The sequence below is a fragment of the Aegilops tauschii genome, chromosome 4 (genome assembly GCF_002575655.3).
Source record: "Aegilops tauschii subsp. strangulata cultivar AL8/78 chromosome 4, Aet v6.0, whole genome shotgun sequence".
In the NCBI taxonomy this organism is placed as follows: Eukaryota; Viridiplantae; Streptophyta; class Magnoliopsida; order Poales; family Poaceae; genus Aegilops; species Aegilops tauschii.
In genome coordinates, this window is record NC_053038.3 from 426,295,933 (window position 1) to 426,306,572 (window position 10,640).

At 49.5% G+C, this 10,640-nt stretch overlaps 1 pseudogene; it reads right to left on the reverse strand.

Annotated features, from left to right (window-relative positions):
- Nucleotides 1–8,725: 8,725 nt before the first annotated feature.
- Nucleotides 8,726–10,212, reverse strand: LOC109731634 (allene oxide synthase 2-like; annotated as a pseudogene).
- Between the last annotated feature and the right edge of the window lie 428 nt (nucleotides 10,213–10,640).

Sequence of the window (10,640 nt, forward strand, 5' to 3'; positions counted from 1 at the left end):
CGAGCTTCCTGTCGAGTGACTTTTTTTAAATCTAATGAACGAACTGAGATCGATTATGCCTTATAGTTTCATGCTGGTACTGAGTGGTATTAGCTCTCACTTCTGTCATGTTTGAATGTTTCTCTTTCGCTGTATTGTTACCATATATGAATACATATGATATACATGTATTGCTACTGGCTAAGCATTCCCTACTTGACAAAAAATGTTTGGACCGGCGTGGCGCCAGGGCGCGATCCCGATCTAGTAGAACTAGAAGGCATGTTATCTCTTCTCACCTTAGACATATGAATGCAGATTACTGTTGGCAGTTGGACAAGGAATATTGATATGTTTCTTGCTAGAATTTAGCATCGTTGCAGAATGATGTTCAGGTTCCCTCTCCCCCCTGAATTAGCAACACCTTCGCAGTATGTGTGGGAACAAGATGTCGAACGTCATTTCGGTATTTGTCGCCTCTCCGTGGCTTGCCTCGGCCTGACTCGCGAGAAACTGTCGATTCGAGCGTTTCCAGTGAGCCAGGCTCTGAGCTGCTTTAAGAAGCGTATGATGCAGGCCCAACAGTAAAAACGGGCAACCAAACAGGCCTCTTTCTTCCCGCGCGGGCTTATTTGGGCCCGATGCGGGCAACCAAACACAACATCATTTTGCTTACTATGTAGTACATAGTGAAATCTCTATAAAGACTTATATTTAGAAACGAAGGAAGTAGAAGCGTTATCGACACTACACAGCACCATTGCAGAATGATGTTCAGGTTCCCTCTCTCCCGTGAATTAGCAACGTCATTTCGGTGTTTGTCGCCTCTACGCGGCAACACGCTGCGGTTGCCCGCCCTAAGACAGCCAGCACGTGTACATAAGCAGGACATGATGTCGTGATATACTGCAGTTGCACTTGCAGTCTCGTGGGTAGCGTATGGTAGCTACGATGGACGTGCACGAGGCGCCCCGTGTGCGTGAAGTCATGATTCTAATACGGCGCAATACTGAAAGATAGAAGTTCTTTTCTGTTCACAGTAGTATTGCCAGGCGTGTAGCTCGACCGAAACGGACAGATAACTGCCCCGTGTGTGGTCAATCGATCTGACGGACAGCCGGTCACCCGTCCCGTGACGCGCTGCATCTGGAGCAGGACCAGTGGGCAGATCGATAGGGCAGATCGGGCGCCGTACGTACGTGGCGCGTCGGTGGCAGGCAGCTATTAGGGCATGTACATTAGACTAGACGGCAGCTGTCTATAATATGTATCCACGTCATGTAAGGAGAGCGCTATAGACACGTCCTACAATAGGGTGTCTTTTTGGGTGACTGCTAGCAAAATTGCCGTTGCATGGAATGCTATAAACTAGTACATTGACACTAATTACATGTAATCTCTGATCAGTTTTGCTGCTTATTCGGTGCAGTAGAGTAAATCTTATTCTTCTTTCCCCTGTACTATACTCTCCCTTCGTTGTTGAACCTCTGATTCTGCCAATTCTTAGCATCACACAACAAGAAATCTTCTAGTCTGTCTATTTTCTCTGCTACAATTGAAACTCATCGTTCATCAATCAAACTGTGGGGCAATAAAATTCAGAAATCAATGCATATAGCTACCATCGATCGAAGCAAGGTTCGGTGATGGATTTCAAACGGTAGACATGTAGAAAAGAGCAACGGCAGCGTCGTGCCGTCGTCTGGCCGGGAGTACAGAAGCGGCAGCGCCAGCGGCGTTGGAGGGGAAGAACAGAAGAACGTCAGTGTGGATCCACGAGGACAAGCAGATGTTCGGCGCCGCCGCTCGCCGAGATCCACGAGCACAAGACAACAGGCTCGCCATGGCTTCAGGAAGAAGGCAGTTGGAGATTTACAGACGCCCATCCATACAATGGCAAAAAAGGCGTCGATAGCTAGCGAGTTTCACGCGAATCGCCCGTCTGCAGATTTACCGACGGCCTCCCCCTTCTCTCTCTTCAACCTCATCTAAAATCCTAACTGTCACCCCTTATAGACAGCTGACTGTACATCATTATACATGCCCTTAGCTACCAAACGACGCCGCACCAACCAGGCCGGCCCCTCCAGAGTCGTGTGGATCGCCCACGGGAAGCGGCAGGCAGGCACTGATGATTGAATGATTGATCAATCGTACCTCGTGCGTACGACGTTGGTTTGAACAACTCGAAGAAAATGGTCCAGGAGCGTGGTCGCCATCGGCGCAACGCAACAAATATGTACTTACTCACTTCGTCAAAACGCTCTTATATTATATTATGAGACGAAGAAATATATATTTATTATCACATGGGTTCACGACAAGGCACGTGCCATGCATTCATGCATTGATGTATGGACAGGACCGGGACCATGTATGCTCTCTACAGCCTTCTAAATGTGTGTTTCCGCTTTGGCATTGCAGTATACTTACGTTAACAACCTGACTAGTTATGCAATATTAGTTCCTTAGGTAGAAAAATACAGATAGAAGATGAGGTTTAGTAGTAGCGTAGTAGGTATGGGACAAACTGTACGCATGACTTTTTTTTTTTGCGAGAAAACTTTTAATCTATTCATCTTCAATCATGGCAGTACAACAAACACCAGAAATAATAAAAATTACATCCAGATCTGTAGACCAACTAGCGACGACTACAAGAACTTAAGCGAGCCGAAGGCGCGTCGCTGTCATTGCCCCTCCCTCGCCGGAGCCGGACAAAACTTATCGTAGTAGACAGTCGGGAAGTCGTCGTGCTAAGGCCCCATAGGACCAGCGCAATAGAACATCAATCGGCGCCGATGAAGAGTAGCGTAGATCGGAATGATCCAACCTGAAAACACATGAACGTAGACGAACTACGACCAGATTCGAGCAAATCCACCAAGGACAGATCTGCCAGAGACACATCTCCACACGCTCACTGATGATGCTAGACACTACATCGAGACAGGGGCTAGGCGGGGAGAACCTTATTCCATCTTCAGGGAGCCGCCACCATCTCGTCTTCCTAAGCATGACACAAATCCTAACAAAACGCGAAGAAACAACTAAAAACAGAGCCCTCCCGCCGATAAGGGCCGAGATCCACCACGCCGCCATGACCCTAAGGCCACCGGAGACGAGGCGGACCGCCGGCGGCGCCGGCGGGAGGCAGAGGAACCCTAAACTTTTCTTGGGGAGGAGGCGCATGACCTCTCTTTTTTTCCCTAAAGGACTGTAATAATGTACTACCTTTAGTCCTTTACTACCGCGCAGAAGAAAATAATATAGAAGAAAACAAGAGAAAGAACAAGGAGAAATATTATCATAGGACTTTTTTCATCATGAAATTTTCATTTCTTTTTGCATCATACGACAATCCTATCTTCTTCTTTTTGACACATCCTATCTTCTTTTTCACCACTTCTTTTAGAAAGAGAGAAAGACAACAGAGCGAAATAAGGTTGTCTGTAATGGAAGTATCATAGGTAGTGTTATGCATGTCAAGTAGACAATTTTGATGAGACAACATAAAATTAAATGAAGAAATAAGGTGTTGAGTAGAAAGCTATCATAATACTGTATCATAATTAATGTTATGATACTATATGCCATGCATGGCAATGAAAATGGTCAGTTAAGATACTAATTTATGATACTATGCATTACGGAGGTACTATCATACAGTATTGAATTCATCCTTCACTCGGTTGCTCCAAAAGTCCAAACTGATGGACAAAGACGGATAAAATAATTTCAACACTAGTATTATATGCATGATACTAACTTAAGATACTACTCAGCAGTCTAAATATGCATGCCCTACATGCACATCTTCATGTAATTTTTTTGACTCAATTATTGCTCTTGCTAGGCATTTATTGGTTGCATTCATTGGTAGGGCTGGTAGCTGATATGGGCATGGGACGCGGCTTGCCTGCTCCGCCCTCATACTCCCATCCGTGCTCCGCGCACGTCCTTCCGCATCAAACGGTTTCAGTTTTTCCTCTCCGTGGCCCTTTCCTTATAGAAGAAATAAATCACAAACAACTATGTATAATTTTCCTCCATAATACTCGCACGTCGTTAAAACTGGAGCACGATCACAGTGGCTACGTCCATGTCGACCTCGTCGACGTCGGCGATACTCCCGGCCTAGTGCCAAGAGGACAACTCTTAATGTCGGCGTAAAGCCCAAAGCCACAAGAACCGCCTCTTCCGTCCGACGCGACGAGCTCGTCGTGCTGCCGCCGCCGGCTAGCCGTCTTTGAGGAGATCACAGGCGTGCAGCTGGTGGACAAGGTCAAGGAGAACATCCCATCCATGCACAGCTTGCTCGAGTACGCGCGTCTGCTTGTCCGTCGGCGCTGGAGCCGCGGCGACCAACGACGACGGCCCCATCGCCGCTGCAGCCGCTCTCCCATTGATGCTGCTTCCGACCTACCGCCAAACAACATCGGCAGCCAAGCTAGATGAGTACGATGGCAACTTGAGAGTTGAGACTAGGAGCGGCAGCTACCAGACCATCGGATCCATCAGGTATATAATCAGATGTGATGAGATACGTGTGTACGGGTATGGGAAGGACACAGAATACATGGTTGTTTGTGATTTTTTTTGTTCGAAGGAAAGGGCCACGGAGAGGAAAAACTGGAACCGTTCGATGCGGAAGGACATGCGCGGAGCACGGATGGGAGTACGAGGGCGGAGCAGGCAAGCCGCATCTATTGGTTGCATGCATTGGTAGGGCCGGCAGCTGATATGGGCATGGATGGGGAAGAAAATCCTATACGACCGGGTCGTATGGAGCGAACGGAACGACCCACTCCATCCAACGACATGTGGCTCTGCGAATCTCAAAGCACGCACTCCATCTTCGTCCATCTCCTATTCCTGTGATGCAGCGGCAGCGCCGCCGTACACGCATGTATCACTCGTTCCCGGCGTTAGTCTAGCAGCGGCGGGAGGCTCACCGGCGACCTCGTGGAGTTCATGCTCACCTGTTTCGTGCTGTCTTCTTGCACTCGGGAAATTCATGGAGAAATCGGTCAATTCTTGCCGCTCCTACTCCTTGCGCTTCCCCTCTTGCTCTCGCCGGCAGCGCACGCGGCGGCGGCGGCGTGCCACCGAGACCTTTTTCCTGCTGCCAGCCTTCACGGGGAACCTCACCGTCGCTGGCATTATCCTCCCTGCGTTGTCCAGAGGAGAGTACTGTTGCGGCTGGGACGGCGTCTCAGTCGACAGGGCCGGCCGGGTCATGGTGCTACCCCTCCCCAGGTGCGACCTCAGCTTCTCTGGTAGCTTCTCCCACTCTTCCTCGCGGCTCGCCGGGCATTGTGAGTACAGGTCGATACGGTGGCCAGGATTTGGGGAAGAAGATGGAGTGGCTGCTTTGAGATTCGCGGACCCACGTGTCGATGGATGGAATGGGTCGTTCCGTTCGCTCCGTATGACCCGGTCATATAGGATTTTCACAGAGATCAAGAGGCTAATGCGGTGGCTAAATCCAGATAAGTGGAGGACCATCCCGATGGAAAGAGGGAATTGGACTGTGTATGAGTCCATGGCGTAGCGCCACCCGTGTCACCATCAAAAAATGTCCACCTCCCTAGAATGATTTGTTCATCTAGTGTCTCAGTAGACTTATTTTCTCACTTACAAGGATGTTCTTGCAAGTCTAAAAAAGTACGTCGTGTAATTATTAGTGTTTACTTAGAACTGATAAAAATATAACACATTGTTATTGAAGTTCAAAAATGTAGAATGATATACCCATCTCAATGTCAAATCGACGATGGTCAACATCAATTGAGCGTTTAGAAGTTCATATACGATTGAGAATTAGCAAAACCATACATAATAGCGGTCGATGTCATATTTTAGGGAGCGGGCAATTTTTAAAACAACATCATTGTACATAACCAACAGAAGAAGAAAAAAGGTACTCAATAATGCTAACAAGACTAAATCATCAATACCGGTACCTGTAAGCAGCCGCCTCAGCTCCAAAAAAGCCTAGGCTTCCTCTGCCTCTCGCTGGCGCTGTCACTTGTCCGTTTCATCTCCGGTGTCCTTAGGACCATTGGGGGGCAATGTATTTCGGCCCTTGCCGGTGGGAGGGCTCTGTTTCTAGATGGTTCTTTGAGTTATGTTAGGGTTTGTGTCTTGCTTAGGAAGACGAGAGGATGGCGACTCCCTGGAGATGGAATAAGGTTGTCCCCGCCAAGTCCCGTTCCCGATGATGCGTGCAGCATAGTCGGCGGACGTGTGGAGGTGTGTCTCCAGCGGATCTTTCTTTGATGGATTTGCTAGGATATGTTGGTTGTTCGTCTATGTTCGTGTGTCTTCAAGTTGGATCCTTCCTATCTACACTACTCTCATCGGTGGCGGTTGTTGTTCTGGTGCGCTGGTTCTATAGGGTATTAGCACGACGACTTTTTGAATGCCTACCACAACAAGTTTTGTCCGGCTCCACCGAGGGAGGGACGATGACGCGTCTTTGGCTCTTTTTAGTACATGTAGTTATCGCTAGTTGGTCTACGGATCAGGATGTAATTTTTATTATTTTTTATGTTCATTGTACTGTGATGATCGAAGATGAATGGATCAAAAGTTCCTAAAGAAGACTAATGTAATGCTAACCGTTGGGAGGTCCCAGCGAACGCGCGCACGGCCGTTCGAGTTCGATCGTGATCAAATGATGGCAATTTTTTTCTTTTGAGAAAAACGCCTAATAACGCCGCGAGTAGATACGTTATACGTACGTGGCATCACAACGCAGATCCCATGACCTCAGGCATCACTTTTACGTTTCCTTTTCTGACATGCACATCAGAAAAGCTACACCAACATGCAACATTCTATCATAAACAAAAGACATCCCGCTGATTGGAGGATGCATGCAACAAGTTCCCCTCCTCTTCCTCTCCATAGCACTAGCAGCCCCGGTGATCTGCGCGGAGTGAGTCAAATCTTGCCTAAATGCAAGGAACCTTGGCGCTGGTTCTTTCTCATCGGCCATGCTACTCTAGGTTTCTACGGTGAGTGGCTGTGAATGCAAGCCCGCGTTCGTATGTGTACAAAAGAGAGGTCTCTCACGTTGACTCACCGCAAAATCGTCCCTTTTACCGTACGCCAAGAGTGAGAATCTTATTACAGGAAAAGTACGGCTTATTACACTGGGCAAGATTGCGAAAAGTAAACACACATACACATACACATACACAAGGGCACCACGCAGCGAAGCAACCGAACAAGATGCATGCATGACTGACCCGTACTACTACGTGCTGACGGGGACGATCGATGGCTGCTATGAGAGAGCTGCTGCCGTTAGTAAAAAAAGGCTTTTGGCCCGGTTGGTAAGGGCCTTTAGTCTCGATTTTTGAACCGGGACTAAATGGTCGTTACTAATGCCTCCCCCTTTAAGAACCGGGACTAAAGGCCGCGGCCACGTGGAGCTCCACCTTTATTCTCGGTTGGTAACACCAACCGGGACTAAAGGAAATTTTATAATTTTTTATAATTTTTTTGATTTTTTTTGATTTTCAAATTTCTGAATTATTTTAATCTCTAATCTCTAATCATCACCCCTCATCACTGCTTTATTTATCCTCTAATCTCTAATCATCCCTCATCATTTCAAATCATCTAACTTCCCGGACGGTCACCCACCCTCTCACTACTCCAGCCTGAGCACGCTTAACTTTCGGGTTCTATTCTCCCTCGTTTCCAAGTCTGCACTTGTTGTTTTCCTGACAATAGTAAGATGTCAATCCTATTAACCCTCAGGAATTTAGCTTGAGCATGAAGTGACACATTTCACTGTTTGAGTTTGAAACTATTGTTTTAAAAAACAATAATTATTTAGTAACACTAATATTTCTTGAATAATTAGTTTGACCATTGTTTGACCACAGTTTGACCAGATTTGACCAAAATTCAAAAAAACTGAAATAATTATTTAGTAACACTAATATTCTAGAATAATTAGTTTGACCATTGTTTGACCACAGTTTGACCAGATTTCACCATATTTTTTCCCAAAAAAAATTCGAAACCAATTTTTTTTCTGTTACTAGTGCCGCACCTAGCAAACGGTGCGCCGCTAGTAAGTTTGAATTTTTTTGAATTTTTTTGCCTCTAGATCTTAAAAGCCCCGTAACTTTTTTTCTGTTAGGTTTTTGAGGATTTTGAAAATGTTTAACGGGGTTTCCTCAGTTAAATTCGGATGTAACTTTTCGAGTAGATGATTTTTCATATAAAAAACTTTTTAATCCGAGTTCGTATGCAAAAGTTATGCCCATTTTACAAATTCCAGAGAGATTTTGCAAATAAAGTCGAAATTCGTATTTGTAAATTTTCCCAACAACTAGACCACATATCACATGGGAAACTTATTTTTTTGACATTTCCATCATTTTCTTTTGTTTTTTCTAAAACTGAAAAGGCGGTCCACGGGGGGGGGGGGGGGGGGGGGGTAGAGTTTGAAAATGGGACCTTTAGTACCGGTTCGTGGCATGAACCGGTACTAATGCCTCAAAGCCCATTAGTCCTAATGGGCTTTGAACCCTTTAGTCCTAGTGGGCTTTGAACCCTTTAGTCCCGGTTCGTGGCACCAACCGGGACTAAAGGGCCCAGGTGAACCGGGACTAATGCCTTAGCCGCACGAACCGGGACCAATGCTCACATTAGTCCCGGTTCAGTCACGAACCTGGTCCACGCTGTGACCAAAGCCCTGTTTTCTACTAGTGCGTTAATCCGTTTGTCACCGATGACCGGTGCAGGTTGTAATTTTTAAACAGCGGTCTCAGGACCGGACGTGGCCTTGGTGACGCCGGTGAACTCAACCTTGGTGCCGAGCAGGTCGACCCCGACGTCGGCGGTGAAGGTGTCGTACCGGAGGAACAGCTCCACCACAAGGAGCCTGCCGACGAGCACGACCAGGTTCTTGCCGGGGCACTGCTTGTTGTCCACGCTGGGGCTCTCGGTCTCCCACCCGTTGGACCAGTACACGTACTGCAGCAGCTTCCTTCCCTCCTCCCCGACGAACCGGTCGTCGACGAACTCCCTCGCTGTGGAGCCGAAGACGCGGGGGTCCCTGGTGGCGCACGACTGGTACCCGAACAGCATCTCCCCCTTCTTCATGGCGAACACCGCGTCGTGGCTCTCGATGTTCATGTCCGCCTTGGCGCGGCCGTACTGGAACTTGACGGGCGGGTCCAGCCGCAGCGCCTCCCACACCGCCGACTTGGTCAGCTCCATCTTCTCCAGCGCCTCTATCGTCACCTTGCCGCCGGCGTCAGCTACGGCGGCGCGTATCTCCGCGACGAGCTTCTGGTGGAACTTCTCTCCGGCCCCCGCGATGCGCGCGAGGATCCCGGGGAGAAGCACCTTGAGGCCGCCGTAGCTGTTGAAGACGGTGGCGAATAGCAGGTTGTGGCATGCCTCGTCCCGCTTCAGCCCGAGGCCCTCGGCGGTGTCGAGCGCCTTGGTCGCGGCGGCGTAGAAGTACTTGTACAACGCCTTGTAGTTGCCGCTGACGAGGATGGGCGGGAGGTGCACCGTGTGGAGGAGCGGCTCCTCGAGGATCATGGGGAGGCCGAGCGTAACGAGCGGGTGGAGCTGGAATATGAGCCACTTGGCAGCCTTGGTCGGGCCGGTGGTACCTAGGTCCGACGCGGAGGGGAGCACGCCGAAGTAGGAGTCGCCGATGAACTCGAAGGAGGTGGCGTCGTTGAGCGTGTTGAAGTTGGACTTCTTGCTGAGAACGAGCTGCGACTCGACGGTGGTGAGGAGCGAGGAGAAGTGGGAGCGGAAGGCCGGGATGAAGGCGTCCTTGCGGGAGGCGAGGAGGGAGAAGAGCAGCTGCTTGACCTTGGTGTGGGTGGGTTCGGAGGGGTCGAGGTAGGAGCAGACGCGGAAGCCGCCGGTGAGGGAGGTGGAGGGCATGTAGGTGCCGGTGAAGAGGTTCTTCTTCTCGACCTTGTCGACGTCGAAGAGCACGGCGACCACGCGGGGGTCGCGCACCATGAAGGGGCCCGGCCCTGGAAGTAGTAGAAGTCGAGGCGGTCGCGGATGGCCGAGACGAACGGCATGCTGTAGCTGCCCGGCACCTCCCGCGGCACCAAGGAGCCCTCGTCGCCGCCCGCCATGCCGCTCCGGTTCGTCTAGCTCTGCTGCTGGCTAGGCTGGTTTGGTTTGGAACTCTGGATCTCGCGCTCTCGATGCAGACAAGATTGGAGCGAGGAGGCTTTGTCTGTGTGTTGCGGATGCAGGTCGGGGTTGGGCGTACAAATAGCCCGCGGAGAAAAGATCGAGCGATCATGCAGCGTGCATGGCATGGCTGGCAGTGACCGCACGCGCGTGTTGCGCGTGCCGTGCAGGGTGGGCCAAGCGACAAGTCCCGGGCGGTGAAATAGGGACGGGATCAAATCAATAGTTGTTGCACCGTTCACCTACTCACCCGATCTAGGCGCGCGGCGCACCCGGCCGCATTTGCTACGACTCCGTTGCTTCGGAAATGATATGGTTAGGCGATACAACGAGCATGTGTTGTACTCCAGCCTGTTGGGGAACGTAGCAGAAATTTAAAATTTTCTATGTATCACCAAGATCAATCTATGGAGTCATCTAGCAACGAGAGAGAGGGGAGTGCATCTACATACCCTTGTAGATCG